At 40.5% G+C, this 27,860-nt stretch overlaps 2 long non-coding RNA genes across 5 annotated transcripts in view; one reads left to right on the forward strand and one right to left on the reverse strand.

Annotated features, from left to right (window-relative positions):
* LOC306641864 overlaps nucleotides 1-27,860 on the forward strand; it is a 178,567-nt gene that overhangs the window by 83,840 nt on the left and 66,867 nt on the right. The window lies entirely within an intron of this gene.
* LOC306641862 lies at nucleotides 44-16,253 on the reverse strand. Of its 3 annotated transcripts, none has more exons than XR_013758319.1 (4): nucleotides 15,696-16,253; nucleotides 8,326-9,689; nucleotides 7,469-7,580; nucleotides 44-1,297 (listed from the first exon to the last, which is right to left on the reverse strand). It is a non-coding gene; the product is annotated as an uncharacterized lncRNA (long non-coding RNA). The 3 variants fall into 3 exon arrangements; XR_013758320.1 differs by having other exon boundaries at nucleotides 8,326-12,349; XR_013758321.1 differs by lacking the exon at nucleotides 15,696-16,253 and having other exon boundaries at nucleotides 8,326-13,123.

Raw genomic sequence — 27,860 nt, forward strand, 5'->3', positions numbered from 1 at the left:
GCACATTCTACAGCAATCCTTCTATAGGTTCTGGGAGAACAAAGACATAGTCATGTTTGGCCTTGTCCTGAGGGGCTCACCTATGCACCTATGCCCTGGAGAGGCTCAAATGTGCACCTACGCCTTGGGATGAGTGCGTGACAATTGATGGCAATGGAGCGTGCCCAGTGTAAAAGTACACAAATGACTAGTGAAGCAGAAGGAAGAGTCATTCCTTTCTACCTGTCTCATCTTGGGGAAAATTTAGCTGAGGACCTGCTAATGTTTTTCAGTACAGTTGCTCACTCTGCTTCTTATGTTCCCGAGAAAAGTTTAATGTCTCTAAGTTTGGATGAAAAAAAAACGAAAGGTTGGCTCTTTGTTTCAGTTCCTGTTTGTGACTCAGCTCTTGGGGTTTGAGTAGTTAGTTACAATATCTGGTCTGGGGCCTGCTCTGGAATTCTGAGTGGTTTTAAACTCAGTTACTTCAGTGGATACTTGTTTTAAAAAAAATCATGATGTGTTAGCTTTCCATTAGTGTGAAAGAAAAGACCTCAAATCATCTACTTATAAAAAGGAAAGTTTATTTTGGTTTTGGATCATGGTCACTTGACCCCATTGCCTATAGGCCTGCCATGAAGAAGCACATCATGGCAGAAAGGGCACAGTGGAGCCAGCTGCTTACCTCATGGCTGCCAGGAAGCACACAGAAAGGAAGAGGAGGGGCCAGGGTTCCAGCATCCCCTTTAAGACCTGCCCCCAAAGACTTAACTTCTTCCCACTAGGCTCCACCTCCTGGAGGATCCACCCCCTCCCAATGGCACCACAAGTTGGTGATCAAGCCTGAAACACATGGGCTTTGGGGGAACATTTCAGATCAAAACTTTAGCTCTTGGTATACAACTTTTTCACATGATGGTCTTCAGTGAGGGTATTTTTATATAAACAAGCATTTGGGCTTTTAGTGAAATACACTTACTTTCCTCCAATAGTAATTACTGTTTCTTCAGAAATAGACTCTTTGTGTATCTTTCCCTCTCCCCAGTTGGAAGAATAATACCAAGAAACAATATTTCACAAAAATTATTACCTCCAACACGTTTGGGTGCACGCGTTGAACAATCCTTCTGAAATTGGAAGCCCCAGTGTTGCAGTGCCAACTGCAGTCTCCACAATCCACAGGGATCTGGGGGTTGCCTGCTGCCACAGCTCTTATCCTGCTGCCACACCTTGAATGCACAGGTGTCCTGTCCTGGGACTTTTGGAAGTAGTGCAGATGATTCATCTTTAGCGTCATCCGGGGTAATATATTTAGTGTCTGCAGTTAAAGGTGAAGGGTAATCTTTAAGAACATCAAATAATCCTTTTCACAGCTGGAGGCAAGCAGAAGTCTAGTTAGATGAGAAAAGACTGCCTAGCCACTCTGTGTTTAAGCAAATGGGAAGACGAGGGGTCTAATGTCTTTTGAGGCATTAGCGAGCAAAACAGAATTTGACTATAAATTTTACCCCAGTCTTGGCTAGTTTTCCTGAAGTTTGCGATTTGAAATATAAATGAACTTAATATGATTGCTTATATGAAAACTTGCTCACATACAATCCTATACACAAATGTTTGTTGCAGTTTTTTATTGTCTGATTATTGTGACTTGTATTAGTTTTTGGTTTTGTTGGCTTAATTAAAAAATTAATACAGTAAAAATTACTCTCTGGGGTCTTCAGATCTGAGGGTTTTGACAGACACATGAAATCATGTATCTGCAGTTTCATCACCTCTCATGTTCCCCAAATTTCCTAGGTCACCCTTTATATTCAATCCTGGCATCTACTGATTTGTTCTCCAGGTCTTTTCCAGAATGTTCTATCAGTGGATCCATACAACACATAGCCTTTCAGATACAGCTTCTTTCACTTAATGGAGTGTACTGTGATTCATCCTGGAGCAGTTGTTTGTTCCTATTCATTGCTGAGTAGTATTCCACTGTGTATATGTGCCATGGTTTCTTTCACTTGTTGAAGGACATTTGATTATTTTTGCTTTGGGGCTATGATGATAAAAGTTGTGGTAAACAGTTGTGGAGTGAGAGTTCCATGTGCTCCACATGCTTGGACTTGGTATGACCAATTAAAACCAAAATTAACCATTTCAATAGACATGTCTATTGTGCTTTAATTAGTGTTTTCTTAATGACTAATTTTTTAAGTATATTTTCATATGCTAACTTATTGTCTGCATATCTTCTATGGTAAAGTGTTCGAATCTTTTGCCAAAACCAATGTTGCAAAGATTTGCTCTTATATTTTCTTCTAGAAATTTCATAATTTTCCAATTTACATTTAGAACTATGATATACATTTTGAGTTAACTTTTGTTTTTGTTTCTTCCTCTCACTTTTTTTCTTTTCTTTTTTGTTGTTGTTGTTGTTGCTGTGCTAGGGATCAAACCTAGGGCTTTGTGCATACCGGGCAAGCATTCTTCCTCTGAGTTACACTCCCAACCCTTCTTTGCTTTCCTTCATCCTTCTCCTCCCCACCCCCATCTCTTTGCATATAAACAATCTGTTGTTCCAGCCCCATTTGTTGGAAAAGACTACTCCTTTTTAAAATTGTCTTTGCACAACTTTCTTTTGTCAAAGAAAGTGGATGTGTGTTTGTGTGGGTCTGCTGCTGGACTCTGAGAGGAGTACCCCTGCATTTAGCATCTTATTTCACACACTCTGTCTCTCAAAATAAATGCTTTCCTCTGGGATGAATAGCACCCTATGTAGGAGCTAGTGTGTCTCAGAACCTGACTCGGCAAAAGAAAGGAAGTTTTGATAAATGTAGGTTAGAACTAACTTTGCCATTGTTTGCAGTGTGTCTTTTATGTTTAGCACTTTTTGATCTTGAAGAAATGCAGGTGAGGCTCAATGAGAAGTGCCATAAAGATTAATGAGGGCCATGAGTGGAAGAGGACCTGGGATTTGCCTCATCAGCATCCACATATTTGTATAAATCCTTCCGTCTCTTTCTACAGTGAAAATCTAGGGTGGGGAAGGGAGTGAAGGTAATGATGAGGGCAAGCCACGAAATGATAAGCTCTGTGGTAGAAGGTTTATCACCTTTTGTAAGAAAAAAGCTCTTTGCTTTGCTTCTACAGTAAGTGAGAAGTAAACAGGTCCCAAGTGTCTCTGTTTACTTTCTGCTACATCAGGTCAAATATATAAATTATGCAGAAAATGCACTTAATGCCTGAGTACCCATTACATTCCTTCACCAATAGGATTATTCTTTTACAATTTTGGAATGAAAAGCATGCAAAATGGTGTCTTTATATTGCTTAGATGCTTTCCACTCATGCCACTCATTTCTAATTTTTCATGGCCTTAAAACCACCATCTGCTGGAAGGAAGGGTGGGAAGGACACTTGCAAGATCACTGTGTTCTGCCTTCCAGCCTCAGGTCTGGCTGCCCTGGGGCCAGTGGGAAGCATATTTGTCTTACTCAGAAACATTTTCAGAGCTTAGTTCCCATCTTTTGAGGCTGCATCCTCTGGGTGGGTCCAGCTCTCCTTCCAAGGAATATATTCCCTATTGATGGACAATGATCCTTCATTCTACCCCAAAACTCTGGAACGCTTGTACTATGATAATTATTTTGTTTTTGACCAACCTTGCTTTCTTTTCCTTTATAAATCATTCAAACATCTCAAGTTCAAATACTAACAGTGGGGACAGCTTGTGATTAACCTCTCTCCGCTCTAAGAAGTAGCCAGCACCAGTGATTCTTCCTTCTAAAATAGCTTAACCAGTTTTTAATACACCAGAAAGACTTCTGCCCAGAGCCCTCTGGTCATCTATTTTCCTTAATAGCCTTTTATGAGGGACCTTATCAAAAGCTTGCAAAGAAATCCAAGTAAATTATGTTCCTTGGTTCACCTTTACCTACTATTTCATTAACTTTTTCAAAAACAATATGACATAGTTTTCAACATAATTAAAGGGGTTGGGAAAAAGGGAACTTTAACTACCACTTGACAGTTTCCGTAGTTGCTTCGGAGAGCGGGGTCACTGCTCATATTCTGCCTCTGCTTAAGGACACTAATTCATTTCCCAGGCTGTCTGGCGAGGTCAGCCACTAGTTCAAGGTGGAAATGACAAGTTTTTAGGCTTTCAAGTGTGCAGTACTCAGCTCTCCAGAGAGCATGAAGGAAGGAAACCACAAGTTTATCCAGGTCTGGCCCAGAGAAAGAGGAAATCATGGGAAGAGCCAAGACGAGGGCAGAGGGAGGTGCCTCTGTGGAGGGGAGAGCGACCCTGGGAGGGTCTCAGACATTCTCAAACAACTGTTTTTCATATGAGAAAAGGAGGAGCTGATAATAAAACTTGGGAAAACTTTCCATGTTCCACTGGAGGTATGCAAGGCAGAGAGGAAGGGGTTGGAAACTCTAGTAAGCTCACATGACTAGCAGAACTGTATGGAAAAGGATGACCTAAACATTGCCAGCTGCATTTGTCGAGTGCCTCTTGGTGCACATGTAGGCTAGGTATGTGCTGTGCCCGATCTTATTTAGGCTTAATAACCAGGAATGGTGCATATTATTATCCTCATTTACAAATGAGAAAAATAGAACACAGAGGACATAAAGGATCTGGTAAAGACCACACAGGTAATACATGATCATACTGGGGGGTAGGGGGGAACGGGAATCCACTTCTTGTACATGGATTGCCATAACTCCAGTCAATTCTTAGCTCATTCAGTGGCAAAATTTATCCATAAGGCAATGTGCTCCTTAAGTCAACGTTCTAAAAATTCTAAATATAAATTACCAGTCTTCATAAACTAAGTACTCAACAGTTAGAAAAAAGGCAAATGCTCTTTAATTTGTATTAATGACTCACAGGGGCATTTCAGGGTCACAGCCCTCAAAGCATTTTTCTGAATCTCCGTTTGCGCTGGTTTGAGAATTTGGAAGTGTTTGTTTACAAAGAACTCTGGCTGACAAAATGCTAGAAATTTTGGCTCTTCATGTAGAAAGGAAGTAGTAAGGAAAAGCAGAAAAGCTTCCATTTCTTTCTGGCTTACTTCTTGGTTTCCACTGGCCCAATGCCTATTTTTCCTTATGTCCTAAGGAATGGGCCATTTTTAGTCTTTTCTGCAACTTCAAAAATCCCATCATAATTGTCCTACCACATGCTTTATGCTTCTTTGGATGTGATGCCTGAATATTAGAAAGCAATTTTCTTTTTAATATATGTGTTGTAACTATACATGCATATGGCATACCATGTGATGTTTCAGTACATGTAGCATCATGTAAAAATCAAATCAGGATATTTATTGTACCAAGCACCTTGAAATTCTCTCATCTAGCTATTTCAAAATATTCAGTACAATATTGTGAGTCATAGTCACCCTACTGTGCAATAGGACATCAGAACTTTTCACCTATCTAGCTGTGAATTTTATACTGGTTGACTAATCTCTCCCACTCCCTACCTTCTGGTGACCACAGTTCTATTCTTTGCTTCTTTGAGATCAGTTTCTTTCAACTCTACCTATGTGTGAGATCATGAAAGCAATTTTTAACAAGCATCTTCCAGAGACCTGCTTCTTCCTTCCAGGTATTTCTGTTGGTTGCTTTGATCCAAATGGCTGTGACACCATGCCTTACTGGTTAGTAAGAGTCCTTGTGGGGACAAGTTGGTACGCTAAGGCCCCTCCAACAGGCTAAGTACCTCAGCTAACAAGCTCCCAGCTCATGATTGGTCAAGAGAATGGCTCTTCAGACCAAGAGTTCAAGATGAAGAGTAACCAGCAAAGCAAGTTGAGCTTTCCTTCAATAAGTGAATGTACTAATCGGAAATAATGCAAATGGGGCAGTCAGAGGAAAAGAAATCTTTCTGCCTAGCATGAGAACTGGGAACTTGGATTGTTATATTTCATCATTTGAAACATGTATTAATTTTCTTCTTATGCATTTATATAAACTCATTTTAAGAGTTGATTAGCAGTCTTTTGGGGGATCTTTTTTAGGATGACCTTCTACCACCTCAATTGATGTGAAGACTATAAAATAATAATAAGCTGTAATTATGCCAAGCCAAACTCTTTTCAGAACTTTATTGAGTTTATTTAACCAATATTGATTGATGGCTCTCTGGTGTCAAGGTGGTGTTCTAGGCAATTGGCATGACTCTATTGTAATGTCTAGTGTATAGAAGTAGAAAAAGAAAATGTGAGAGGGAGGAAAATGGAAAGATAGGGAAGACTGCATTGGAATAGCATCAAATACACCTTGCATCAAAATTGTACAAAAAATACACATTTTTCTTATTTTTTCTTTGTACAAAACTTTCATGAGTCATGAAAATGTTTATAACTTTATCCATATTAATGTCATCTAAAATCATAGTGCTTCCCAAGGGACTGGAATATTGCCATTCTTAATTCATAATTTTAAGTATGATTTTACTGAGATTGAATTTGCAGCACTGGTGGTAATATTCATTTGTTTTTAGTTCCCTGCTCTGCTGTCTGACTCATCTCTTCTGTGTTCCCTACCAAACTCTGTGCTGGGACAGCTCCTTTCCTCTAACTACAATACAGAATATTTAAAATTCAGGGAATCTTTTCCTTCATAGACCCTTCTAGCCAATTCGGACATGAATTATTTCTCTGAGTATTTGTCACAAAGTGGACCTCACCTTGTTGACTTTAAAACTTGACTAAGGGCAGGGTCTATGGTTCATATATTTTTGTATCTTCCATAACATTTATAAAAAATATTAGGCCTATTGTAAGTGCTTGATAAATAAATAGGTAGGTGTATATTTATTGAGCACACTCAGGGATGATATTAAAAGTAGTTAAACCTAATATGGAATAGACACTGATAGTCAAAAATGTCCCTAACTATTTATATTGTCTGAATATTAGACTTGATTTATGTATCTCAGGTGTTCACAATATTGCACAGGGTGGGTAAATTATCTCCATTTTCACAGAAGGATCATGAAGGAACTGAGTTTTAGAGAAGGTGAGATTAATTGCTCAAAGGAACACAACCTATGGTTAACCCTAGGAATCTCTCAATCAAAACCTCAGCTCTCTCCACTGTACTACACTAATTACCTACTTGGTGATGGATCTCCCTTGAATGGAGGTGTTTCCTTCAAATGAGAAGGAATTGAGTGACTAGGGATTATGAACTAGGTACATGGATAATAACTCACTTAGCTTAAGTCATCTCCATTATGGTGACCTGCACAGTCAAGATTAACTATCATTTATGGGCAGTTTATACATTAATTTGCATGTGTTGTGAAGCTGTTTTCAGAGGAGATTATTTTCCAAAGCAAAAGTTTCTGGTAGCTTGTTGGATGATTCACAGCAAGTCCCTTGAAACCTTCAGTTCTCTCATTAGTTAAATGGGGAAATGGCCACTCATCAATGAAGAGTCAAGTAGGCAAATGATACATTCTAATACAGCAGAGCCATAAACTCACCAATCCAATTTCCTATTCCTAAGCACACAGAGAATACTTCATTGGTTGGGACCTTGTGACAGTGTTCTGATTTCCTCTTTCTGAGGTTTGGTTACAGCCATGTGACAGTGTCCTGGTAAAAACAATTAAAAGAGAGGGATGTAAACCACCCTGCTCATGGTCCTTAAATATGCTTCAGCAATATTACAGTTTTCATTTTCTCTCAGAAAGTTCACAGACCAGTGGGTTAAGGTTCTAGCCTGAAAGGTGGAAGGAATTTGGATTCTTGAGTTACCATTTGGAAGAGATCCTCCAAGGAGAGAGGCACACACTGGACAGTGACATGAGGGAGAAATGAACCTGTATGTGAAATCTCTGAGACTTATGAGTAAAGGATATTACTCTAATATGGAAATTGATACCAGAAGTGGGGTATGAACATAACAAAATCATATTCCTTGACTTATATTATCCTATGTATCATTGGTTTTGTAGTCCATCAGTAGACACAAAGAAAACTGATATGAGAGAATGAAAAATAATGGGAATTCATATCTCATGATGATAGTCATTTTGTCTCACTATTGCTATTAATTAGAAGGTAGTTCATGTGCTTGGTATACATCTTTAGAGAAATGGTTAAACAATAACATTTTACCACTGTTATTCACTACAAATGAGAGATGAATCTGGAATGAATACTTGAGTTTCCAAGAAGAAACAGAATAAAATACAGAGTCCAGAAATTTGGCCGTGTAGTGTTGGAAAAAATTGTTTTGTTTTGGACCAAAACAATAAGAGATGCTACTAAAAAGAATTCAAGTGACAAATATCCAGCAAAATTCTCAATGGAATTAAGTGATTTCAGCAAAACTCACCTCAGGACTGTAGTCTTCCCTCCTTTTACTTCTGATAGCCTCTTTATAGTTATGTTGAAAAGAAAGAAAATGGAGGTGAAGACGCAAAGAAAAACCAGAAAATTTGATTATAATATCCTGGAAATAACTCTGGGTATGTTTACTGGCAAGTGGACCTGACTGAAAGCAAATTGATCATATGCCTTCTAAAATTTTGAGAACTGCATTGCCAAAGAACGCAGGGGCCTGTATTTCAAAACCCTTGCTTGTACGAGTCTTAAAATGATTTTTGAGTTCCCCACCCATTTCAGACTGAGAAGAAGTCACACTCCTAGGGTTGAACTCCTTTGAAGGAAAGTGTATTCCCCCAAACCCACTGACATGAGGCCAAGGTGAAGAACAAATAAGGGATCCCTTCCCCAAGTCAAATCTATATCCTTCTACCATACTCAGATAGTATGAACCCTATAATGCTAGCCCAGAGGTCTGGGAAAAATGAAATTGTTTTTAAAGTTGGAGATGAGAGACATATTTATTCTCAATATCAACTTCATTATCCCATCAAAATTATTTATTAATTTCCATACAAAAAAGTCACATGGGTTTCATCCTCATTTTTCAGAGAACCTTAGCTCACAGGACACAGGTTGGGGATTAAGCACTGAACAGGTGAGTTAATTTTTAAGGTTTAATCAATATACAATGTGGGCTGCATCCCTTGACTTGTCTTTATTTCATTAATACTGTTGTACCAGAGAAAGAACTCACATTCAGCCTATCTAGTTCAGAAAACTGTTGAGCAAATTCATAAGCAAAACATGTGAAAACTAATAGAGCATAACATATATTTATAGTTTTAAAAGGCAGTTCATGAAGGACGGTTGGGGTGGCATGGACCAGAGTCAGAGCAGTTTGTGCACCAGCATCCTAAAGGACACACACATTTTATTTTTTTCTGGTGGTACTTGATTGATATTCTCAAGCAGATCCTACCTGGGCTGGGACTTACCTGGTGAGAGAGCCATCTCACAGGATGGGGGCTTGAGGACGTAGAGCAGCACATAGGACAGGGTGGACGTGGCGGGGTATGCGCTTGGTGTGCCTGAGGGAAGCACAAGCCAGGGTGAGGATCAGGATCTGGGTTTAAGAGGGAAATAAACACTTAAGCTGGAGTGAGGCTGGTGTGGAGAGTAAGGAAGTAAGGCTGTAACGGTAAAATCACCAGATCTGAAGTCAAGAGGATGAATGTAAGTGAGATGGGATGGGGGGCTCAGAAGTAAGGTTTCAAATAGTGAAGTCACTAAAGGCCCACCTCTCACGGGGTTCCTCCTTCGTGACCCAGGAGTCTGACAATGTTGCACATTTTCACAAGTGAGGTGTCCAGGCTGTGAAAACAATCAGACTTGATCAGTTTAGGGAACTTGATCTTTACACTGAACATCATTGCTCAGGTGTTTGGACTTGAGAGCTCCGAGTGCTGCAAACACTCTTGGTGACCCATGAGGGGACTGTGATGGATGCGATTCTCTAAAAACTGCTTCAGCCTCTATAGACGTTATGATACGTGAACTGGCAGGGATACAAGTCCTTCATAGTCAGCTACTTTGCAAAATAGGACCTCTATGTCTTTGAGTTCTTCTATTTACTTCATCGAAGCATAAATGCTCCTGGTGTTTTGAGATCTTAAACCATTTCATTTTTATCCATTGACAGTTTCAAGGTTGTGAATAAGATGCAGAACTTGATTTTTGCAACCTAGGCCTATGTGACATTACCTAACCAAAGGTTACCTACCGGTGATGCATCTGAGAAGCTTAGACCCACCGAAACCCAGCCTCAAGACTGGATAACGTTGCAGCCCAACCAACCCATCAGTAAATCCTGGAAGCCTTAGCTGTGCCCTCCCCTCCTACTCCCCCCAATTTACAATTCCCTCTCTTTTAGGAGAAGGGTGGTGGAATTACTTTGCTTTGGAATTAATGGTATAAAGAGCTACCTTCTCATCCGAGTAATGCTAATTCGTCTCTATCCCTGGTCATTTGCTACCTATTAGAAATATCCTGACAGCCTGCATCTCATTATCATCGCAGCAGGTCCAGCTCCCAAGAATAACCTCCTAAGGAGGATGAGATGTACGCCAGTGGCATCTAATACCAGGGCATTCACATTCATATATTTAGCAGCATATATCAGTTAGCCCAACCTTTAGTGTACTGTATGTACTTTTAATAATCTCCATAAAAGCCTGATTTCCAATCCCTAGGCTCAAGCTGACAGTGTAAATAAAATCACCCAAATCCACAGGGTAAGAGAAATGAAAATGACATGGATTAAAATTTGGTCAAACCTCTTTCTTTTTAAAAATTCTGCTTCCCTTCCAATTGGATCACGACCCTCTGTGTGCTCAGCTTAAGACCAGACGGTGTGCTTTCACTTTTATTCCTCTCTGCAGCAGGCTTACAGTATTTAGTGAGAGTCTGTAAAGAATGTGTGCTGGGTAGAGAGTTAATACCATAATCCCCCATCGCTGGGGTCAAATGCTGAATAGAGCAAAAGAATTAGAAAACATGCTACATACAATGGCTGGGAAAATGCACCCGCACACTGTTCTGCGCACCCTGGTATTCCTTGCCCACAAGCAAGGGCCATGAGGCAGTGGAGTGTGTGAAGAGCTGTGTACTTGAAGTCTAGCGTGCACACAGAAATGGGAATGGAAGACCTGAGCAGAAGTCTCAAGGCCCATATACTCCGGCAGGCGTGTGTCGCCATTTTTAATTGCTTCTTTCCAAGTACCTGCCTGGATTTGGTTCCTAAGTAACACATTAAGCCACTAAGTTGTTTCACAGAGTGGAACCTTGCACTCTCTCTTTTCACTCTTCATCAGTGGGTGTGAATATCATTCGGAAAGTGCTGTAATACATCTGTCTCTGGAGAATTCTTTGAAAGAACAAGTAGAAATTCAAGGCACCTCAGGAAAGTGTTGAACAGCCACCTTCTATTGTGTCTTGGGAAAGTCAACCACGCTCCCCTAGAGTAAGATTTCGAGCAAATAAATAGCTAACTTTGTGTGGAAGTGCTACAAAAAGAATTGAGACAGATAAAGAGAGAGAGAGAGAATGTGTGTGTGTGTGTGTTTGTGTGTGTGCGTGTGTGTGTGTAAATGGTAAATGGTTTGGCCATAAAGTGACAAAGTTGGATTTGTTTTCAACAATATCCTTCAACGCAGCAGTCAGTAGAGACTGACATTCACATGTTTTATTTATGTGAAATTTACAAATAGTCAAACTCTGTGCGTAGAGTTCCCTGGTTTTGACAAATGCATACAGTGGTGTAAATACTACCTCAGTCAGGACACACAAAGTTTCATGGCCCTCAACAGTCCCTTGCAATGTTTTTCTGTGATTGAACATTCCACTACAAGCTGGGAAAAGTACTGATCTGTCTTTTGGTCCTATACACTTTTGTCTTTTTCGAGAATAAATGGAATTATATGGTATTTGCCTGTGAGGTCCAGCTTCTTTCATTGAGCAAATGCATTTAAGATTGACTCATTTTATGGTATCAATAGTTCATTCATTTTTAATTATGCACAGTATTTATTTTTATAATTTTCAATGACATTTCAAGAGGTATTTATTTTCCAGCTTTATGGAAGTATAATTTTTGCACAATAAATGCCTCCCATTTAAGTGTAGAGTTTGGTAAGTTTTGATTATTGTATATATCCATGTAATGGTCATCACAATCAAATGTAGAATATTTTCATCACCTTCCAAAAAATTCCATCTGTGCCCTTCCTAGTCAGCCCCCGCCCTTCCTTGTGCATTGCTGATTGGCTTTGGAGCCTGTAAATTAGATTTGTCTTTTATGGAATTTCATCTAAATAGATTCATATAGTACATTATATACCGTTTAGTGTTTGTCTCCTTTCAATCAGCATGTTTTTGAGATTTATCTGTTGTGTGTATCATGGATAATTCCTTTTTATTGCTGAGTAGTACTCCAGTGTTGCATGAATGGACTCCAGTTCTCTCTTTTCAGTGGCCTTTTGAGAGTACATTCACAGAGAGTTTATAAAGTGCACTCTCATTATGACCAATTATAAACTGGAACTTTAGATAAGATGAGGTTCATTTTCCGTACCCACTCATCAAGGGGATTTAGTGACTTAATTTTAAGAACTTATATGTATGATTTTGCACATGTAAATCTCATGTAACGAATAGAATAATGAACTGAAATATGCACAAATATGCGTTAGGCTTACAAATGTATTTTTAAGCAATTTAGAACAAGCATTAAAACAAAAAGGACTTCCTGACTTAAATGATAAAACAACAAAACAACCTCATCTGCACATTTTAAATAAGGCTTTATATATGTTCACCTTCATAGATGTAAATAATCTTATTAACTAGAGCAAGCAACTATTTCTGGTCAAAAAAATCCTGTTGCTCAGCAAGGTCGTTGAGTGCAGAGACCGTACCCTATTTCATTATTGTATCAGTGTGAATGCAGGTGCTTATTGAAGATATGTTTAATTGCATATTAACTGAAGGAACTGAGCAGTAATTTTTTCTTAAAATGTTAAAACTCTCATGACAACTTTCATTTGAGATGGCATGCTCTTGGTGTTTTCCTTCTAGCTTAAGGACACCAAAAGAGAGGTGAGGTGATGGGGAAGCGAGGCAAAGATTGTGGGGGTGTGTGTGTGTGTGCATGTGTGTGGGTTTATATCAAACATCTGTTCACTAGGCTAGTGATAGAAATGGGCTTGTTAATGCTCACAGGCGGCGCTCTATGTGTATATAACTAAGTGAAAACTATTAGAAAAATAACTAATTAGGCTTTTTTATTTTTTATTTTTTTGGTGGTGCTGGGGATTGAACCCAGAGCCTTGTGCTTACAAGGCAAGCACTCTACCAACTGAGCTATATCCCTAGTCCCTAATTAGGCTTTTAGAGCTTTGTTTATGAAAGACAATCTTTTGTTTACTGATATAAGACACCAGAATATGTGAAAATTTTGAATGATGTTTGATTCTAAGCAGGAAATATATGAAATGCTATGTATCATCTACTTCCCTGTTAGAGTAATTCAGAGTATTGTCTTTCTCACAGAGCATATTGATTAAATTACTAAAGAGATCTTATTTCAAGTAAATGAATCATTATTGTTTAAACCAGAACTATTACTATGTCTTAATTGTATACACTATCTTATTATATTTCTATTAGTCCAAAGTCAGCCTCTCAGCCTTCTTTACTGGCTACACTTCTCTATCCAATATATAAATGTCAATGTCCCTTTTCTCATACTTTCTCATCCTCATTTCCAGGAGAAATCCTTTGTAGCCGTATTATGAGAGAGGGAGGCCCAATCACATGTCCAAACGAGGTGCCCCCATGAGTTACAGACACATTTCTAGTTTCCAACTTCACATCCCTTCCTTGGTATAACACAAATGACCCAAACTCACATTGCCCAAAATAGAGCTTCATATCTATGAATCCAAATGGTTCCTCTTCCATAGAATTTTCCATATACTTCTATTAGCCCTTATCTCACTTCCTGTTTCTTCCACTGGGCTGAAGGGAATGAGCACGTGCCTTTCCCCTAGTGCCTGGCCCAGTGCCTGGCATGTGGTAGGCATTTAAAAATATTTGTAGAAGGAATGAGTGCACATGATCCTCATACACCTATAAATGGGGATTTGTTTCTACTCAACCAATGTTTAGAAGTGATTTTAAGTGAATGAGTGGAAATTTATATATGATTCACATACAAATATAAGCATTTATTCCCACCCCAACCACCAACTGTCATTTCTGCATGAAATCAAGAGATCAGCCAATACATTTTATATAAAATAATTAGTATATTTCACTTTTATTCTTATTTTTCTCATTGAAAAGTAATACTTTCTGTTCAATCTTATGAGTATTTCCCCATATCTTAAAAAGTTGCAGATATTTTCTCTGGTTGAATCATATTGCCTAAGAATCATATTGCCTCTTTGTGTGCCTCTCAAGGCCAAAGTCTTTCATGGATAACAAAACATCCACATTTTGTTCATTATTTACACTAGAAATTCAGTTTGAGGGGTCATGAACATCTCATTATAGAACTCTTATTCAAAAAGCTAGACTGTATACCAGTGGTTCTCAAAGTGTGGTCACTTAGACCAGCAGCATCAACATCACCTGAGAGCCAATTTGAAATGCACATTCTTGGGTTCCACCAAGAAACTCTGGTGTTGGGCTTAGCAATCTGTGATTTAATAACACCATCCTGCTCTCCCTGGTGAAAGACCACCTGCCATATGAAATCTTCTGAACTATGTTTCCCTTCTGCCCACTCTTATTCATCCAGCCCTCTTAAATAAGTTCTAAATTATATTCGTATTGAAAAAAGGCTGCTGCATTTGATAATGATTCTATAGCATAGAACCTGGAGTCTTGTGCATAAAACATAAGGCAATAGGGTTTTTCTAAAAAAATAATTTTGTTTTAATCACAGAAATTTTTTCTTCAAATGAAATGTTATGCAGAAGGTGTATGTGTGTGTGATGAAAAGGAGGTTCAACCCTAATGGTTAAATGTGGTTGAAGTGGGGGAAGACAGAGTCACTTCCTCTCACTGAACCCCTTTCTCTCTGTTGCCTCCAGAGAACAGAGTTTGGAGTCCTGAGTGGACAGGGAACTGGGAGTGGGGGCCTCACCTCTGGCCTGTTTCTTTGGGCAATTCATTTATCTGGGCTACATTTTTCTTGTCTGAAAATCATAATTAATCTGTAAAGTTTCTCTTCCAGTTGGAAGCTTCTTTTTTTTTTTTCTTTTATATTTTTAGCCTATGATAGAAAGAAAAGGGTACTGTCTTGAAAGTTCTTCCTTTCTTGGAGACACAGGCATAGATGTTGGCTCTGCCACTTGCTAGTCCTCTGTCTTCCCTTTCAGTATTGACTTAGAGGCATTAATGAATAAACAGGGCCAGGCTGCTACCATTTGAATGCCAATAAAGAGAAAGAAAACTTCCACCAGAGTCACATAAACATTTAACAGATTTTCAACCCCAGCATTTGACTGGGAATGTAGGCTGATGATGTGGGGACATGTGACAAACTGGGAGAAGAGCAAAGCACTGCCACATTAACCTTCTCAGTCACCTTCCCTCCCCGTCTCCACCCTCCATTCTCTTCCCTCTGTCAGTTCTCTTCCCCCTCTTCTTTCCCCTCCCTCTCCTCCTCTGAGAACCTGCTAAGTTCTGGCCTAGAGTCACCCTTCCCATAGATCATCTAACTCCCTGTGTGTCTCTGATACACCCAAGGCCAAAATCTCCTGTGGATAATGAAACATTCAGTGACACCAAGAATCACGAGGGTTGTTTTCATACCTCCCTACAGGCTTTTCTGCACACTCATCTTCTCTTTCTCCCAAGTCCTTCTCTTGTTCCCTACTGTTGCCTCTTCTCCCCTTCCAGATCCTCTGACTCTGCCTGAGGCCTCCTCTTAGGGACAACTCTAGTCCTGGCTGACTGACTAGCAGCTGCCAAAGTTCAAGTTCAAGTGGGAGGTCAGCCAGGTGGGAACCATGCTGTCCTGTCCTTACATAACAGTGGGGTTTGCAGGTGTGTGTCTCTCTGTGTGTCTGTGTTGGGGTCAGAGGGTGGAGCAACAAGGGACTTGGAACCTGAAGGGGCAAAATGAACTTGATCTTATTCTCTGGTCACTTGACTCCACTTAAAGTCTCCTACAGAGCTTTCTGGAAAGAAGGTCCCTCTGGCCTCAGTTCAGCAAATGGACTGATTATCAGAACTTACAAGATTGCTCCAAGTCATTCACTGATGTGTCCAAGGTTCCGACTGAAATTTCATACACACTTTAATTAAACTTGTGTATCAGAAATGACTGGTAGGGAAAGAACATCTATCTATGCTATAGTTTACATTTTACATTAGACTATACCTACTTGTGCATGCAATTAGTTTTTAAATGGAATTTAAAAAATGGAATTTATATCAGATTTTTTTTTTGTGTGTGTGTTTTCCTTTTTTCTTTTATCCTATGGAAACCTGTGGCACAAGTCTCTTGGTTTGGACAACTGTCTGTCTTCACATCCTTTCCCTCTCCCTCTGCATTTCTAGCTTTTCCCATGCTCTGGGCTCCTTTCCTTCAGCATGTAAATGAGAACAACTCACCTGTCTTTTACCTCGCATCCCCTCTATCTCCTGTTCTGTCTCTCTTTCTCTCAATGGGCAACTCATTGAGATGAGAGTTAATGCTTAGGGTTTGGGATGGTGCCTTCCTTTCTTCCCCATAATAATCCACGAATCTTCTGGCCTCCCTTGCCCACCGCCTCAGCCCCAAGCTCCACTCTACTCACACTGTCTTGCTAAGTCACCCAATTTCCAATCCATGGCAAGTCCCAGTCATGATATTTGACCTGCCTGAGAGAGATTGCCCATTTCTTGAGTCTTTTCCTTCCTTGGGAATTCATTACCCTCCTTCCTCCTAATTTTCCTCAGAGCCATTAACTCCTTCTCCCCCGCCTTTGCTGGGTCTTGCAATTACTGGTGCTCCCCCGAGTTCTGTCTTTTGCCTCCTGTTTTTCTATGCTGTCTTACAGCTCCTGGGCAAAACCACCCACACCCAGGGATTTAACCACCACTTGTATGCTGATAATTGGCAAACCTATATCATTGGTCCAGAACTCCTTCTCACAGGTTCCAGACATATTTACTTTGGAATGTCTCCATTACATAGGTTCCTCAAAACTAGATCTCTTGACAAGCTAAAATCATCATCTTACCATTTATCTCTGCTCTTTTTGCTTGATGGACAGCATCATTCAGCTACGTAAGTGATAACCAGAGACGTGTCCTAATCTGTACTACAACTAAATCCATCCACCAGATCCCCCTAATACAACATCTGACTTTTCTCTCTAATCTCTCCACCAGCCATTATCACCACTGCCCATGTATTTTGTTTGGGTTCTGATCACTTTTCATCGGGATTGATGCCCTTGAGATCCCTCCTCCAGTCTCCCATAGCTCCAAATCACCTTCAGTGCACTCTCCAGAGGTTCTTTCTTGAGTGGCATGATTCAATCTCATAATTAGCCATACACATAGCTATTTACATTTAAATTCATTAAATATGTCTGGAACCTGTGAGAAGGAGTTCTGGACCAATGATATCGTTTTGCCAATTATCAGCATACAAATGGTGGTCAAATCCCTGGGTGTGGGTGGTTTTGCCCAGGAGCTGTAAGACAGCATAGAAAAACAGGAGGCAAAAGACAGAACTGGGGGGAGCACCAGTATTGCACCAATATTCATTAAAGTTTCCCAGTCCTCCCGCCACCTTTTAAATATTCAATAGCCCGTGTGGCTAATGGTTACTTACTGATCATGCAGATAGAGAACATTTCCATCATTGCAATAAATTTATTAGACACACTGTCTAGAACATACCATGTAATATCCCTAGTTGCTTCCTTAATGATTCTCCATAGATAACAGATTAAACTCTATACTAATCCATGTGGCATGTAAGATCCTGCTCTGCCCCCAAGTTTGAACCTTCAGTTATGCCCACCCCCACCCTACTCTCATATCTCTGTACCCACAGATATGCTGTTTCTTTCACTCAGAAAGGCTGTGTTCCTTTGCCCCATTAGAATTCCTGAATATTCTTCACACTCTGTTCAGGCATCACTCCATCTGTGAAACTTTTCCTAGCCTTTCTAGGCACAGTTTAGGCTTACTTATTTATGATTTTTCCCTAGTAGCTTAAACTATTATGACACTCCTTGTATACACATTTAAAAAATCTATTCATTCATGGTAGAAGGCTGAATAAGGGCCTCCAAAATATGTATCCCAATTTCCCCGAATTCATGAATATATTACCTTACATGACACAAGGGAATTTGCCCATTTGACAAATAATCTTGAGAAGGAAAGAATATCATGGATAATCCAGGTGGGCCAGAGGTGTAATCACAAGTCCTTATAAGAGAACTTCAGAAGTGTTAAAGTCAGAAATATAAAGAAAAGGACAAGACTATGGAAGCAGAGGTTGGAGAAATGCACTTGGAGATGAAGAAAGCCAGCAAATGTAGGCAGTCTCTAGCAGATAGAAAAGACAGAGAAACAAAAGCAAGGCACCCCTGCTGACCCATTTTGGTCTTCTGGCTTCCAGAACTATCATGCAATGACTTTGTATATAGTTTGTGGTAATTTGTTACAGCAACAATAGGAAACTGGTATAGCCCCCCACCTTATCCTTATCTTGGATATGTTCTAAGACCCTCAGTGGAGTCCTCAAACCATGTGGAAAGTACCAAACCCCAAATATTCTGTTTTTTCCTATGTGTGCATACATTTGATAAAGTTTGCTTATAAATTAGGCACAGTAGAAGATGAACAATGATAACTTACTATAGATAATGGCAAGCTCAGCATATGACTTTTTTGTTCCTTAAGTCAGTAACTTTCACCTTTTTCTTAAAGGAAGCACACCTTTCTGATTTTTCTTTTTGACTTATCTGCATTGCCAGCATCACTGCAGGTTGGGGCCGTTATTAAGTAAAATAAGGGTTACTTGATCACAAGTACTGCAGTAACTGTGACAGCTCATGTGATAGCTGTGATGGCTACTGAGTGACTAATGGTGGGTAGTGTAAAGAGTGGCTATGCTGAAGAAAGAGATGATTGACATCCTGGGTGGGACACAGCTGGTAGCACAAGATTTTATCAAGCTACTCAGAATGTCACACAATTTAAGACATATGATTTATTTATTTCAAGAGTTTTTCTATTTAATATTTTGAGATTGTGGTTGACCACCGGTAACTGATACCACAGAAAGTCAAAATGAAGATGGGGGGGCGCCTCCTGGAACACATTTTCTCTTCCATCGATCCATCCACACATCTGTGTCACATCTTGTTTGATGTAAATTTAGTGAATACCTGCTGTGTGCCAGACTTCGTTATGTGCCAAGATTATGATAGTAAGACCCAGTATACTATTAGCACAGGTACAATAAGGGAAAGGGAGACGGCAGGAGTTCTGAAAACTCAGAATTTATAAAGATGATCAGGGGCTAGATGATGAAGTACCCTTTATGTCACTGTCTAAAGTTGTGTTTTTTTTTTTTTTTTTTTTTTTTTTTTTGTAGAAAATGCAGAGCTGTTGAAGGCTTTTGCATTATTAGTTCACCATCAAATCTGTGTCTGACCTAGTTTGGGCATGGATCAATGCTAGAGGCACCGGGGATATGAGACCACTGCATTCTCTGGGTGAGAGATGATGAGAAGGGCAGTAAGGGAAGAAACCTGGTGCTATTTAGGTGAAATTTCAGAGGCAGAATTGGTAGGGCTTTGTGATCAGTTTAGACACTGTGCATGAGAGGGCAGAATCCAAGATGACTCTGCTCCAAGATGACTCCGAGAACAGATGACTCTAAGCTCAGTGCCTGGCACACAGTGGATAAGAAACAATTGTCTTGAATTGAATTGTGCAGCAAGAAGACAATGGAGTAGATCATCACTGGGAGGAAAGGATGATGCCAATGAATATGAATAGTGGAGGGAGATAAATAGAAGAATAAGTGTGTGTGCATGTGTGAGTGCTGGAAAAAGAGGATGTGAAACGTGTGCACGGGTACCCTGTAAGATTTTTACTGCTCAATTTCAGCTTCTGCTCTTTAAGTTAGAACCATGCTCAGGGAAAGAGTGAATTTAGAAAATTATATAGCCACCTTGCAGAGACCAGGTTTCTCACTATGGCAAAATTTACCAACCGTTTGATCTGTAACGGTTTTGAGCAGGGGAGGGAGAACAAGTGGCCTAGGTTGATTCTGAGGGCATTTGCTTAACACTCTGGGATAAGAACAGAGCCTCTGTTTTCTCCCCTCATAAGCTGCTATTGCTATGGGTGAGCCTAATGTCTAAACCCAGGAGTGGAATCTGCTGTGACAACTATTGGGATTACAAAGGCCTCCCTGGCCCAAGACCCTGCTCAAGGACATATGGCGGTGAGTGTTTGGTGCATTGAAAGGGTATTTATGATCTCTGTTCCTCATGTGGCACTCTGGTTCCACCACACTGATGGAGGAATATGTAGAAATATCTAGAAAAGGGCCCAAAGTCATTGCTTCCCACCAGCCTTGCTCAGCTGCAAATTGACTGTGATCTGAGCACAACAGAACAGCATCCACGGTAGGTGAACAGATCTTTTCTTGGATTTGTGTTCCCAGAGAATGTAGTTCTAACAGCTATTGGCTGTGACTTTGTAGACTGAGAAAAGAGGCAGGATCTTGGGGTTTCATCAGTTTTTGAAAGTCTGTAGGAATTGTCAGAACCTTTATGCTGTGAATATGCACAATGGTTGTCTGAGAAAAGGTTTCCACAAACATATTGGTCTCCAGAGCCCTATAAACATTGTGTTTAGCACCACGGTTTGGACTGTCGTCCTACCAAAGGAGAGGATGTCCAAGATGTTCTTATGTGCCTGGCACAGTCAGCAGGAGGCCACAACAAAGACATTTAGCTATTGTCCATCTTCAAAATCCCCAATGAGCATCAATCACCAGAGATAGACTGAAATGGTAATTGGATCAATCTTTTTGTTCTGACACTATTCGTTTTGGTTTGAACTCAACTTTGCTGGGGAACTAGGACACAGTTATAAATCAGAGCCACTGCTATCCTCAACCCACATCCCATCACACAGGAAACTCCATCCCCCCTCCCATTGCCATGCAACTACCTTACAAATAGTATTTTTCAGTTCTTGGGGATATTTATCATCTGTAATCTCATGTGATCTTTTCAGTGACTTCATTAATTCCATTTTACAGAAAAATAAAACAAGTACAGTATTGAATGCCTACTTTGTGCCAGAGATTCTGAGTGTTTGATGCACTTGAACTAATTTAAAACTCTTATCTGCTCTGTAGAGTAGGATGTGTTGTTGGCATGTTAGGAGTGAAGAAGTTGAGGCCAAGAGAGTAAAGTGATGTGCACAGGATCACATAACATGTAAAAGGAAGGTCTGGTGTTCCAATCCATTTGTTCTGGTTCCAATGTGCCACCTTTGAGGGAGAAGCTGAGACCAAGGGCGGTGCAGATTTGCCCAAGTGATCTGCCATGTGAGAGTGCACTCACTCTCTGACATATCTGTTTATAAGAATATCCCGTTGGATCAGGGCTCTACCCTTATGACTTCATTTAGCCTGAATTACTTCCCTAAATTGGGTCATTTCTCAATACTACCATCCTGAAGGTTAAGGCTTCAACATATGAATCCAGGGGAAGAAGAGCAAACATTCAGTCCATAACTCTGGCCCCATCCAAATTCATGTCTTTTTCACATGCAAAATGTATTCATCACATCTCAGCATCCCCAAAGTCTTAACCACTTCCAGCATCAATTCTAAGTCCAAAGTCTCATCAGAACATTATCTAAATCAGAGATAGAGGAGAATCAAAGAAAAATTCATCCTGAGGCCAAATTACTATCCAGTTATGAACCTATGAAACTAGGCCAGTTATGTGCTTCCACAATCCCACTGTGGGACAAGCATAGGGTAGACATGCTCATTCCAAAGGGAAGTAATCACAAAGAAGAAGATGTAATGGGTCCCAAGTAAGTCCACTACCATGCCAGACAATTTGTATTAGGTCCTCATATTAAGGATCAAGAATAACTTTGGTTTGATACTCTGCTCTCCAGGACCCCTGGGGCAGCAACATCACTGATCACCATTGTAGGGTGACCCTGCCCTTTGGATACGCAGTAGCATCTTGTGTCCATAGCACTTGACCATGACCTAGAACATTTGGCAAAGCACCCTTGGCCCTCAAAACCAAAGGGACCTCCCTAGACCTGTGCTAGGAGTGGCAACCTGATGGCTGAATTACTATTGGTCACTTTCCCCCCTTTTTAAGGATAAAGCATATTTTTGGTCAGATAGCTCTATTGTCTGGTCCCATATAATCCCAGATGTCCAACAGTCTTCTTTTATTCCATCTTGTTTTCTTTGTTCTCTTTAGTCTTTTAGTTCTGGCTGACTGACACCTAGGCTTATGCCGAGGTGCAGCTATGGTTTGGATGTTGTTTGTCCCCCAAGTTGTAGTGATGTGGGAGGTGGTGGGACCTTTAGGAGAGGAGTGGGGCACAGAGGGGGATACTTAGGGTACCAGGGAACTACCCTCAGAAAAGAGTAAGGTGTTTCTCATGGGACCCTGGCTATTTCTCTTGAGAAGGCTGTTATAAAAGCCCAAGGTTGGCCCACTGGGGCTTCCTGTGTGACAGGTGATCTCTCACTCTCACATGCATCCAAACCATGTCATCTGTCCTGAGGTGACGCACCTAAGGAAGTTCTTGCAAAAGCCTATGGCATGCTGTTTGTACTTTTCAGGCTCCAGAACTGTGAGCTAAATAAACCTGCCTTTCTTATCAAGTTAGCCTGCCTCGATATTTTGTTATAATAATGAAAAATGGACTAATATGGGTGCCTGACTAAATTTGTGGATCACATTCATACTAATGTATTATCAAATGATTGTTCAGAACCATGCTTAGTGTTTTCCTTAGAACAGGCGCTCTCTCTCTCTCTCTCTCTCTCTCTCTCTCTCTCTCTCTCTCTCTCTCTCTCTGGTACTGAGTATTGAACCCAGAGACAGTTAACCCCTGAACCACATCCCCAGCCCTTTTTTGTATTTTATTTAGAGACAGGGTCTTGCTGAGTCGCTTAGGATCTCATTAAGCTACTGATACTGGGTTTGAACTTGTGATCCTCCTACCTCAGCCTCCTAAGCTGTTTTCTCATTTTTTTTGCAATATAAAGAGGCTGATAATTTTTCAAGTCTTCCAATTCTGATTCAGTTTTGCTTAATAATTTCTTCAATTCATCTCTTTCCTCTTACATTTTACTGTAAGCAGTAAATAGAAACTAAGCAACTCCCTCAATGCTTTGTTTAGAAATACCCTTGGCTAAATATCCAATTTTATGGCTGGCAACCGCTATCTTCCACCAAACACTGGAAGACAATCTAGCCACGTTCTTTGCCACTTTATAACAAGGATTGTCTTTTCTCTAGTTTTGATAACTGGTTCCTCTTGTCTATCTAGCCCTCACCAGAATCACCTTTAGCATCCACATTGTAATTGGCAGTATCTTCAAGGCTGCCCAGGCTTTTTATAGCATGCACCTAAAAAATCTTCCAAACTCTGCCCAACACCCAGTTCCAAAACCATATTTCTAGATATTTGTTACAGCAACACCCCACTTTGGGTGCCAAAATCCATATTAGTTTGCTCAATAGTTCTGGAAGCCAGAAGTCCCAACTCAAAGATCTGGAAGTTGGTTTGTTTATCACATTGCAGAGAGAGAAAGGGAGGGGGGGGAGGGAGGGAGAGAGGAGTGCAAGGCAGATGTGCTATCTCTTCTTGTAAAGGCACTAATCTTATAGTTTCAGGGTTCCACCCTTATCCCCTTTTTCAAGCTTTAATCTTTTTTTTACATCTTTTGAGGCCTCATCTCTAAATACAGTATGTTAAGGGGTAGGCCTTCAACACAGGAATTGCAGGGGGCAGAGGTGAGAGGCACAGACAACATCCCTAGCATCGTGGGAATTTATTCTGATTCTTTCCTTGCTCATTCAGGCTCTGAAGGTTGGACAGAAGTGGAGTAGCCCAAAGGGGAGATCTAACAGATGGAGCAAAGGCTGGGAGGAACAGAATCGACATCTGACTTCTGTTGGACTATTTTACTATTCTTCTATTAGTTTCTTTAGCTGTTGAATGAGAATCTATAAATAAGGCCTTCCTTCTGTGATTAACAAAAAGTTTTGAGGAGTACAAGGGAAATATGGAAAAGGGCTTATGCTTCCCAAAGAAAAGTCATTGTATAAATCCAAAGTAGTTCAGCCTCCTGGGTTAAAAATTCCAGTGGGTTCATTCACATTGGCCACACTCTTGTGTGCCAGTGCCCAATAATTCTCCCTCTTGCACATTTAGGCTTCCAGATCATTAGGCTGAGAGAAGCGAGTACTTCCCTTGAGGAAATACAGAATCCCTACTTCCCTCTACCCTCGCCCCCACAACCACAGACTCAGGGAGTCTCTGAGAATCTCTGGAAGGGACTTAAAAGCCATTTAGTCTGACTGCCAGTATATTCCCTTGATAAGTAGACAAGTGGGAATATGAAATAAAAGTGCAGTTAATTCTCGGTTATTTGGATGCAGATTCTTCACTGACATAGAGTGAGAGATGTGTGCATTTGGAGGTGATTGGTCCTCTTCTTATCTTTTCCTTCTCCAGGCTGCTCAATTCCAAACCCTTCCAGTGTTCCTTAGAGGCCTGATTTCAAACTTTTGAAATCACATAAATTGAAGCCACCTTCATCTGTGTTGATGCTGCCTTCATTTTCATTCCAGAAACTTTTGGCGATTCCCCATCCAGAAGGGATTGACTGCATTTGAAATAGGATGACAGAGGAATTACTCTCACTGATATTACCCTTCAGCTACATCCCAGTACTGAGAGACTCTGCTAACTGCTATTGCCATAATGACTAGCAATCACGGTACAATCACTGAAATGAATTAAATTATTAATTTCAATAGCACCCCGTGGTGCATTTATAAATTCCACCATCTGGGGAACATAAATACGGAGGTCCACATTCTAAACTTGGAGGCATGGTGCTGAGTGCCAAGGGCTGTATCTTTGAAGGCAGTAAAGATTTTTCAAGATACTATATGTGGAGCAGCAAGCTGTGCATTTCAGAGAAGTCTCTGTCCCTGGGTCTCTATTAGCGTTACCATTTATTTAAGGCTCCCATATTCTTTATGTTTTTAACCAGTTCTTATAGATAGACCCAATGTAGAAAAATCTTAGTTTAGGAAGGATACAAGTTGGGAAATAAAATAAAATTTTGACTTGAACTCATTTTGTCACCCATTCCTTTCCCTCATTATCGAATTTCCTTTCATCCTCTCCCAAAGTCTCTCCTTTTATTGAGTAGCTTCAAATATGTAAATCTCTGTATTAATAAGTATGTGATACTGGGACTGTTCTTGGGTCTTGAATGTTTTCTAAATCTGTCTAAAATTTCAAAGGTAATTGTTTAAAGCAAAGGGGACAGAGGATCTGGGATGAGTGTATAACTTAAGATTTAACTCTCCTTATGAGGAACTATTTGACCAGATGTTGGGGTTCACTGAGCCTTCTCTGTTTGCCATCTGTGATATCCCCAGGGCTGTGAGAGAGGGGCACTTCTAAAGAGCATAAGTAAATGACTTCCAAGGAGCCCGGCAGGGGCACGGTAGGCCAGCTCTGCCTAATGTTGATTACCAACTCAAAGCCAAGTCACAGCCCAGTCCTCCATGGCTTTCCATATACCCAGTGTCCTAATATCCACAACAGCTAGACACCTAATGCATGTGTTCACTTAAGATACAAAGGAGAGATACAGAGCTCTCTGCAGGATGAATGATTCTGGGATACAGGTGCAATTATACTGCTCTTGATCTTGTTCCATGTTGTCAGGGCTTTGGTGCAATATTTGTGTCATACTAGCTGACGATGACAGTGACTGTTGAGCAGCAGACCAGCTCCTTTCAGGCTCTATGTGGGCACATCTAATGGAACTAGCCAGCCCTGTAAATTAATGTAGCCTCCAAGTCCGTGGATTTCTAGTTGAGACTGGGAGCTCATTCCAAACGTGTCATCCTGTGCCACCACTAACTCTTGGTGTTCATTGGCCATTCAATGAAAGATAGCTCTGGAATGTAAGGTTATGTAAAAGAAGTTGGGGATAGGATGTTTAGGTAACTGTCTTTTAGGTGTTTTCCCTTTGATTTCCAGTAGAGTTAAAACATCAGTATAACTTTGGGAATTGGTGGGTTTGTGCCCAATTAGAATTTCATTTCTTCACTGTTCAGATGCCATTTTCATACCTTAGCCAAATTAGCTTGTTATTATCTCTGTTACAACAAGAGAATAAATGGAACCTGCAATCACAGTGGATTTAAATGAAACTTCTGATCTTCATGGCCAAGTCCTTGCCCACAGCTTTTCCTCCCTCTCCGGGCCATAAACACAAATGTACATGGAATTTGAGGAACTGGTCCTCTAGGGACTCCCATGTCCTGTGCTTATTAATGACAATGAAGGACTCGAAATCAGTGATTTATGCTATTTAGCCATGGTTCTCCCCAACCTCTGTGGGAGTTAGTAGACTGGAATAATTACAGACTAAATAGTGATGATAAGGAGGAAATGTACTGTAGTTGGAGTTAGTGGGCTGAGAAAACAAATGTTTCCAGTCTCAGGAGAATCCATTTGCTGTTATAAAGGAGGAGAAAACTACAGGCAGAGACCTTGCCCTGATCTATGAGTTCGGTAGGTGGGAAAGTTTAAGTCATGATAAAAAACATGAGGCGATAAACAGGAAAGACCCTTCCACATCCTGCTCTCTGCTCAGCCTTCCAGTCAATCATTGGAGGATAGTCAATATTGTCACTGAAGTGAAAGTCTTGTAAAGTCACTGCTCTGCTCTCAGGGCAAGTGCCGATGAGCCTGGAGGAACTCTTCTGGAGCTTGGATTTGCTTCCTACTCAAACTCAGGAGAAAACTTCTCCCCCACAAAAGAATTAAGAAACTTCCTGTTTGGAAGCAAGCTAGAATTGTTTGGTGCAAGCCAGTCACAAGTAGCTCTTGGTAATTGCAGGGCTTCTTTTCTCTTTGGGTGTCCAAGTAGCTCACCCTAAACAACCAGCAGTTCTGTGTTTCCAAGCTGAATCCTTCTGAGGCCCAGGTCAAGTGGTCTGCCCAAGGCTATGATGGAAGGCCTAAGTGTATGGGGAGCCCAGTAGCATGGCTTCCTGCTGGAGACAATGCCTGTCTCCTGCAGGCTCCTTGAATCTCTCTACCTGGAGAGACAGCACTGCCTAACACTGCCCTGCAGCAAATAAAGGGGAAAAACATAACCAGCATTTCTTTCTGAGATGAAAACATATGGTTCTATTAAGGGCAGTGGGGAGAAGGATGCCTGGGAAGATTCAAAAGTCTGCTGGTTATGCCTTCAAGGACAAGTAGTATAAGAGAGAAGATGTTTTCTTCCTTCTTGGGCAATATCTAAATAGCCTTCACCCTAGGAAGAGAGAATGGCTGCCTGAATTTTGAATGCCAGTTCTGAACCACTCAACACTTCACGTTCAAGGGTAATTGCTTATCCTGGCAACACCCTTTCAGCAAATTTTTCTTTTATAATAAGATTTTTATGGCTAAATGAGTTGACCCTTGGGGCCACAGATAGAGAAACAATAAAGCTGTATGGAGACATATTTAGGGAAATCTATATAAAATCCAGAGAACTCATAGTTTGATCTCTTATAATGTGGCTGCTAGAAGGCAAGTGTAAGTGACAGACATCAAAATAAGATCTTTTAGGACTTGCATGGCTTCCCACACCCTTGATTCTCCCACCCAGAAGCTTACATAGTTCTCCATGAGAGAAGCAGGAGGCCTCATGTCACT

This window comes from Sciurus vulgaris (assembly GCF_902686455.1).
Source record: "Sciurus vulgaris genome assembly, chromosome: 12".
Taxonomy (NCBI): Eukaryota; Metazoa; Chordata; class Mammalia; order Rodentia; family Sciuridae; genus Sciurus; species Sciurus vulgaris.